Source organism: Macrotis lagotis, chromosome 1 (genome assembly GCF_037893015.1).
Source record: "Macrotis lagotis isolate mMagLag1 chromosome 1, bilby.v1.9.chrom.fasta, whole genome shotgun sequence".
Classification (NCBI taxonomy): Eukaryota; Metazoa; Chordata; class Mammalia; order Peramelemorphia; family Peramelidae; genus Macrotis; species Macrotis lagotis.
Genome location: NC_133658.1, coordinates 450,811,189 through 450,819,524, shown reverse-complemented (window position 1 = coordinate 450,819,524; position 8,336 = coordinate 450,811,189). Strand labels below are relative to the sequence as shown.

Here is an 8,336-nt window from a genome sequence, read left to right as displayed (position 1 = left end):
GCTCTATCCACTGCGCCACTTAGGTGCCCCCAGGTCAAGTTTTAAAAGGGGTGATAGGCTGGGAGTTGTGCCCAGGAGTTTCAGAAGGTGGGGGAGAAGGAATCAGCCCTTCCTTCACTTAGCCAGTGTGCTAGCTGTGAAGAGTTAATGGAAGGGAGGGGGATTCATAAAGAGAGCTGTGGTTTGGGGAGAGTTTAGAAGAGTTTAAGAAAGGGAAGGATCGAGACATTCTAGGAGGGAAGATTTTTATCCTTAGGTGTGTCTGGTAAAGATTCTATGCTTTCTCCCTGGATTTTGAGAACTTTGTAAAGTGACTTAGAAAGCATTCTTAGAGAAGGAATTGCTTGTGCTGTGGTACCCACTTGGAAATCATCCCGTTTCTCACCCTACAGGACTGTGGTACTGTGAAGCACAATACCAGAGTTACAAGAAAGGAGAGGTGGAGTCTTAGAGGAAAAAAGTAAGCTGCGCTTTTGGGGAAAGCATGTTCCAAGAGATGAAAGAAACTTTAAGGGAAAAGATTGAGAAGTTAGAGGAGGGAAGATATCCTATCCTTACGCTTTCTTTCTCCCTGGGTTGGGGGAAGGAGTGGTGGGTTGTTGGTCTCAATCCCATTGAACCCTAGACTGAGTTTACCTAAGTGCTCCACCTACCCATACAGGCTTTATGTGGTTTGGGATTTTAAACTCTTTATTTTGTAACACCATTGGGTTAAAGTAAAGAGGCATTGGCTTATTAAGAAGAGAAATACCATGGTTATTAGGGATGTTTACTGATGTCTTTGGGGGGAAAAGCTTTTAATGTTTTAATGGTTTTAATGTTAAGTTTAATAATGCTAACAATTGTATTTTTATTTTGGATAGAGCTTTTGGAATGTGAGTGCTGGATTCTCTGTATAAGGTACTCTAAAATTTTTATCCAACTAAACTGTTGGGAAGTTAGTTCCCTTGTAATTACATTAGGTTTTAGATGTGTCATGCATGAGATTGGATTCTGAGAATTTGGGTAAAGGGACAAAATTGTAAAGAACATGAGGTTTTGCTCTTGTTCTAAGGGAAGTGAAGAATCTTAATGTTTAATGTATATTAACAATGCATGTTTAATTTTAAAGAATTCGGGAATGTGTTGACTTCTCTCTTGGTAACTGGAGACAGCTGATGGGGGACTGAACAAATTACAATTGTGGGCCCTATTATAAGGTAACTTTATTGATGAATAAGATGTTTTTATCAGTTAGTGATATTTCATACCTGCAAAGAAACCTCTTAAGTGCTTACAATATTTAGTTATCTTTTGTGAATGTTATTTAAATACTGTCTTGTTAAAGCCTGGGATTAAGGTGATTACTTTGAAGGGCAATAAGGAAAATATGGAAAAATATGACTTTTGCTGGGATAGATCTGTGGGTTCATGAATAATGGTAACAATAGAGGGATTTATGTGTTGCTTTGTTATTCTTATTGCTGTTCTGTTAAAATAAAATTAATAGCGCATGTTGGAAATTTAAGGCTACCTTAATGGTTTTAAAGAATTCTGAAAAGTAATTTGTATTTTGGGGGTGGCTAGAGCCTCCTCTTTAAAAGGTACCTTATGCTTCACTGTTCATCAGACAGAAACCTTGGCCACCAGACACTGTGGATAGAGTACCAGCTTCTGAGTCAGGAGACCTGGGTGTTCAGGTCAGACCTTGGATATTGGGAGATTGCTTAGATGTGTGACCTTCGACAAATCACTTAGCTCCCCTTGCCTTGGGGAAAATAACCATTTGCTTGTTGAGGATAGATAGTCGGTAAACTAGTTTATGTATAGATGTATTTTAGCTATGTATGTGAATTGGAAATATTTTGGATCTATGTATGTAAATTCCAAAGCAGTTGTAAAAGCACTACATAATATAGGAAAGAAATAATATAGGAAAGGAATGCAAGATAATTTGATATTTCTCTGTGCAATCTCCTGGACACAGGCATTTATTTGTTGTAAGATACAACAGGCTAAAAGGAGGCTTCTGTAGCCAAGGGGAATCTGATATGTCATATAGAGATGGAGTAGATATGATTTCACACAAAGGGATTTCTCTAGTGCCAGTCATAGTTACCATACAAGGACGGCTAGGTGCCTCGGTGGATAAAGCACAGGCCTTGCAGTCAGGAGTACCTGGGTTCAAATCCAGTCTCAGACACTTAATAATTAATTATGTAGCTGTGTGGCCTTGGGAAAGCCACTTAATTAACTCCATTTGCCTTGCAAAAAAGGTTTTAGCTAAAGCCCCAGGAAGGATAATCAAGCTTTAGGTAGGGGTTTCATTAATTGGGCCTCCATTTAGATCATAATTGGAAATACTGAATTTCATTCACTTGAAGTTCTAATTAGGTTAAACAACTATTTTTAGATTACAGGATTTTTAATCGATTTTCTCTTGTCAGATACCGGGATGGTCAAAAAAAAGAAATGATAACTGGGTAAATGACATGTTCTTGGAGCCAAGGAAGACAATGGGCCAAGGATGTCAGGCAACAGGGATGGGCAGGTTCTCCTATGGCTGAGGTTGGACCTCTTTTGAGTTGATTTCTCCAAAATGATATTTGGATAATATCTTATCTGGAAGAATAAATCTGGCCTGGACACTGACATTCAATATTCATAAAGGAAATTTCCTTTAATGTCCTGGAAAGTTTTAGGTGAATTGGATCTAATAGCCAGAGTTGGGTTAGGTGTCTGTCTCTGACACCTGCTATCAGCTACATGCTAAGATAGGAATTAAGTTTCCTTAGTTTTTGTGTTAGAGGAGATATTTAGGTAAGAAGAATGTGAAATTCTTAGGATAATTAGTTTCAAGTTCTAGTTTGAGGAAAGGATGTACAAGTTAGGTAAATATACCAGGAAAAGGAAAATATGGGAATATTTGGGGAAAAAATTCGTGTTGGTTAAGGAATCATTATTGTAATAAGAGCAAATGGTAAAATTGTTTTTAAGCCAGATGCCAAGTACTCCTTGAACAAAAAAGACTGTTGAATGTATGTGTATGGAACAAACTCCCAATGAGAATGGTCACATTGACTCAAGTTTGTGAGTTTGCTCATGTACTAAAATACTAATGGAAGTTAAAAGTGAAGTATGTGTTGAAAAGGCAAAATGTAAATTTTCCCTTGACTCTGTAAGTGTGACACCCCTACTTATGCCCTTTTCCTTAACGGGAAAGGAGGGAGGAGGAGCCAGGGTGAAAATGTTCTTCATTGAAAAAGAAAAAGGGGGGGACAGCTAGATTGTGCAGTGGATAAGAGTACCAGCCCTTGAGGCAGGAGTAACTGAGTTCAAATTCCCTTCAGATTATTGGGTGGCATTATTATAGCTATGTGAGTCTGTATAGGGAATAAGTCTTACCTGGCAGAAGTCAATGCCCAGTCTTTTGGTGTGGCTGTTGGACATATTTCACAGCAGTTTGAGAATTGCCCATGGGTGATGGCACTACAGGGTCTGGCCTAGATTCTCAGTCCCTGGTCAGAGGTGCACTGTGGCACAGGATTCTGATCCAGAGGAGACAGACACCAGTGGCATGTGACTGAATCATTTCAGGGTGACTATTGTTTATAGCTGACTGGTCAGGATATTTGCCTGGCAAATGGCCACAAGCAGGGCACATCACTTCAGAACTGTACAGCTTAGAGATTGGTGGCCTCAGACTAATGTGAGATTAATGATGGTACCTAGATACCTTGTAAGATAAGTGCAAAGTGGGGCATTTGTTGAAATATGTTGAAATGGCCATTTGCAAGAAAGATAATTTAAGGAACATCACTGGCTATTCTTAGGGTTGATCCAGTGAATGACACAATCGGGAATTTAGTTTGGATTTTGTAGCCTGGAAGACCTTTCTAAAGACATTGGTATAAAAACTTGCAGTGGAAGGGAGTACAGCAACTTTGGAAACATACCTATTATCAAGGGCCCCCTTGGAAATAAAAGGAGGAAGGATGATATCCATTTGTTGGAAATTATTCCTGGAAGACCAACTAGTACTACGGGGACATTATTGGATTTGTAGCACTGCTGCCTAGACCCAGGTGTCGAAAGAGTTGGTCAGGGAATGTACTTAAGGGCTTACTACCTGGGCACAGGATAGGGCTATGGAACCCCAATTTATATCCTGAATAGGCTAATAAGACCCCAAGCTGTAGTGGAAAAATTGCCAATCACACAGCTAGGATCTTAGACTTGTTGGCTGCCCAAGCCATGCAAACAAGATGCAAGTATTCAACATAGCTTGGTAAGAGACTACCTGTTGGTCCAGGAAGGAGGCTGTGGTAAACTGTACATGTTTTAATGTCACCTGTTATCTTGTTTACCTGCCCATTGTCATCTATCTTTAGGCAGCAGCTTGGCAAGTTAAGTGTACCACAGCCTCCGCCTTCCTCGGACAACAGGTAGTCTAGTACCAAGCAATATTTAGTAACTCTTGGATGAATTGTTTACTGGTTCATGGTGGAAACAGTTACTGAGTAGCTTACTATTGACCTTACTACCGAACCCCCAAACTGATGAGTGACCTGGAGACCTTGACCTAATGCTACTGAGTTTGTGCAATTAAGTAATGAATATAAACCCACACACCCCTGTGATGATTGGGGTTCTTTGGTACATCATGCTTCAGATGATGTGGGGGGATCAAATTAGGGTCATGTCATAGAATGTGTGGACCTCTTACATTGTAACCAAGAGGATGGTGAAAGATTTTCTGAAGACCATAAATTACCCGACTTTTAAGACTTAATTAATGCCTCACTCCTAGGTATGAGGTAGCCATACTTTGGTACTATGTATTTGCAAGGTTCATGAACAAAATGTACAATTAAGGAAGCTGCAGAAGAGACCAGATCCCCATTTCTTTTCCGGGGTTCCCTCAGGTGGATCTCTGAATGGCCCTGAAATCCTGCCATTGATGGGGAGATTGATGGAAAATTGTGGAAACATGCAGAAAGGTAGGAAGGAAGGAAGGTCTTTAGAAGGAAGACCTAGATGGGAGGACAGGGGTGGAAAAGGCACCTCAGGGAGGGGAGGAAGAGACCCCTCCCCATCCAATACCCAAGGAGAGGCCTTTGGGTGGGAAATGAGCTAGCTGGGACAGAAGGATGCTGAATGGCCACAGATCTTCATCCAAATACAAGTCTCTGGTGGCCAAGGTTTGGGTCTGAACAGTCAACCTTAAGGTTCCTTTAAATAAAGAAGAGGTGAAACATGCAGCATGCTGGATAATTTGGGATGCTAAATTATTTCTAGGCAATTTAGAAAAAAAGATAAAAAAATAAAAACATAGTTGGGATCCTGTGGCTGTTCCTAGAGAGGAGGCTAACAGTGGGGCCCAAGAAGAAAGGGAAAGTCTGGAAAGAGGAGAAAAAGAAACTTTCTAAATTAAGGAAGTGTATTGGATCCAGTGCTGTGTGAGTTTGAATGTTCCCCGGGAGAACATTCATTCTCCTGTCTTGTGTAAGGTCTGAGGACCTATCTCAAGTTTTAAATGGGGGGATAGGCTGGGAGTTGGGCCCAGGAGTTTCAGAAGGTTGGGGGAGAAGGGATCAGCCCTTCCTTCACTGAGCCAGTGTGATAGCTGTGTAGAGTTAAGGGAAGGGAGGGGGATTCATAAAGAGAAAAAGCTGTGATATGGGGAGAGTTTAGAAGAGTTTAAGAGAAGGGAAGGATTTTGGGAACTTTGTAAAGTAACTTAGAAATCATTCTAAGAGGAGAAGGAAGTGGTGGTTGTGCTGTGGCATCCACTTGGAAATCACCCTCACCCTCACCCTGTGGGCAAAGTGACAAGAAAGGGGAGGGGGGAGTCTTAGAGGGAAAAACAAGCTGGGCTTTGGGGAAAGTTTAGAAGTTGAAGAGAAGAAAGAAGCTTAAAGGTGAGAGAGAAGTTAGAGGAGGGAAGATTTCCTATCCTTATGCTTTCTTCCTGGGTTGGGTTGGACACAATCCCATTGCCATCTTGTTTAGACAACCCTAGATGGAGTTTCCCTAAGTGCGCCACCCATAAAGGGGAGTTCCCTGCACAGAAATAAATGTAAGAGACTCCTTTATTGAGAGGAAATCAAGTGATGTGTGGGTTTTTAAAGAGGGGTAGTGTTGTACCATTCTGACAAAATTGGTACAGAATGGGAGCAATTAAGTAACCTAGATTGTTAAATTTAGTTTGGGACATGGTTTTGGGATTTTAAGCTTTATTACAGTAAACACAGGTTCCCCCAAGTTGTGATCCAGGGCTTCCAGCCCCCCCAGCCCCCTTCAGGCTGAATTTCCTGGCAGGGCTCCCCTCTGACCCCATGGAGGCCAGCCTTTCTGCTCTTTTCCATGTTCTCTTGCTTTGGGGAATCCTCACTGGGTTGATGCAATAGCACAAAATCAGTAATTTCTAAAGACATTGGTATAGAAACTTGCAGTAGAAGTAAGCAACTTTGCAAGTATACCTATGATCATGATTATATGACCTATTTAAGGAGGTCCCCCTTGGAAGTAAAAGAGGAGGAATGGTATCGTCCCATTTGTTGGCAACTATTCCTGGTCAACCAGCTAGTACTAGAGGGACATTATTGCATGTGTAGGACTACTGCCTAGATCTAGTTGTCCAAAGAGTTGGTCAGGGAGTGTACTTGTATGGTGGAAACAGTTACCGAGTATCTTACCTGTGTTGTTCTTCACAGGGTGTCCAGGGGGTACCCTTATGGACGAATGGCCCAGCCAATCAGAAGACTGGAGGTTCTCCTAATCCATTCCCAGAATACCAAACCCCAAACCTGGTTCCCAACCCCTCTAGAGTGATCTGGACATCTTGACCTAATGCTACTGAGTTTGTGCAATTAGGTAATGAATATTCACTCACACACCCTCTGTAATGATTGGGTTCTTTAGCATATCATGCTTTGGATGATGTGGGGGGTGATCAAGTTAGGGGCATGTCATGGAATGGGTGGATCTCTTAGATTGTAACCCAAACTCTTGAGAGCCTAATGAACATCCAAGAGGGTGGGGAAAAGATTTTCTGAAGACCATAAATTACCTATCAAGATTAATTCTTGCCTCATGCCTAGGTGTGAGGTACCCATACTTTGTAAGGTGTATCTTGCTAGGTTCGTGAACAAAATGTACAATTTTCTCTCATTCTAGCAGGTCTTTCTTTTCATTTATTTAAAATTTATAAAAATTTGGGGGCTCATGCCAGGATCTTCAAACCCCTCTTGAGGAAGCCCCAGAAGAGACCAGATCTTCCTTTCTTTTCCGGGGTGCCCTCAGGTGGATCTCTGAATGGACCTGAAACCTTGCCATTGAGAGTGATGGAAAATTGCGCAAACCACCCAGGAAAGGTAGGGAAAATTCGTTTTCTGTCTTTCAAGGCTTGATTCTAGACAATTCCAGGAAAGGAAGTCATGCATGGAGGAGGCCAAGGGTCCAAAAGACACTCCAGGGAGGGGAGGAAGAGAACCCCGACCCCCCCATCCAATACCCAAGGAGATAGGCCTTTGGTTGGGAAATGAGCTAGCTGGGACAGCGAGGATGCTGAATGACAACAAATCCCCATGTAAGGACATTCTGTCTGGTGGGCAAGGTACCTTTAAATAAAGAGGAGGGCAAGTTCGTTTTTTATGTTACAAGGCTGATTGTCTAGAATCAGCCTTGAAAAGTCCAGGAAAGGAAGACCTAGATTGGGAGGACAGGGGTGGAAAAGGCACCTCAGTGAGGGGAGGAAGAGAACCCCGCCTCCCCCCCCCATCCAATACCCAAGGGGGAGAGAGGCTTTTGGTTGGGAAATGAGCTAGTTGGGACAGCAATGATGCTGAATGGCCACAAATCCCCATCTAAGGACAGTCTGTCTGGTGGGCAAGGTTTGGGTCTGAGGAACAGTGACCCATAAGGTACCTTTAAATAAAGAGGAGGTGGAAAATACAGCATGCTGGATAATGGGGGGATGTTAAATTATTTCTAAGCAAGTTAAAAAGATAAAAAAAAAGACATAGTTGGGATCCTTTGGCTGCCCCTAGAGAGGAGGCGAGGGCTCATCAGAAAGGAAAGTCTGGAGAGAGGAGAAAGAAATACTTTCTAAATTAATGAAGCTGATTGGATCCAAGGCTGTGTGAGTGTGTTTGAATGTTCCCTCAGGAGTGTGTATTCTATCTCTTGTCTTGTGTAAGTGTCTCTTAAGGATCTCAAAAGAGGGATAGGCTGGGAGTTGGGCCTAGGAGTTTCAGAAGGTGGGGGGAGAAGGAAGTAGTGTGCAGCGGCCCCTTCACTGTGCCAGTGTGAGAGCTGTGCAAGGTGGGAAGGGAGGGGGAATCTTTTTTTAGTTT

General features: G+C 42.2%; 1 long non-coding RNA gene across 1 annotated transcript; it reads left to right on the top strand.

Annotated features, from left to right (window-relative positions):
• The first annotated feature begins 1,114 nt into the window (after positions 1-1,114).
• LOC141519188 (uncharacterized) lies at positions 1,115-7,356 on the top strand. The gene is made up of 3 exons (XR_012477348.1): positions 1,115-1,199; positions 6,696-6,855; positions 7,285-7,356. It is a non-coding gene; the product is annotated as an uncharacterized LOC141519188 (long non-coding RNA).
• Positions 7,357-8,336: the final 980 nt, after the last annotated feature.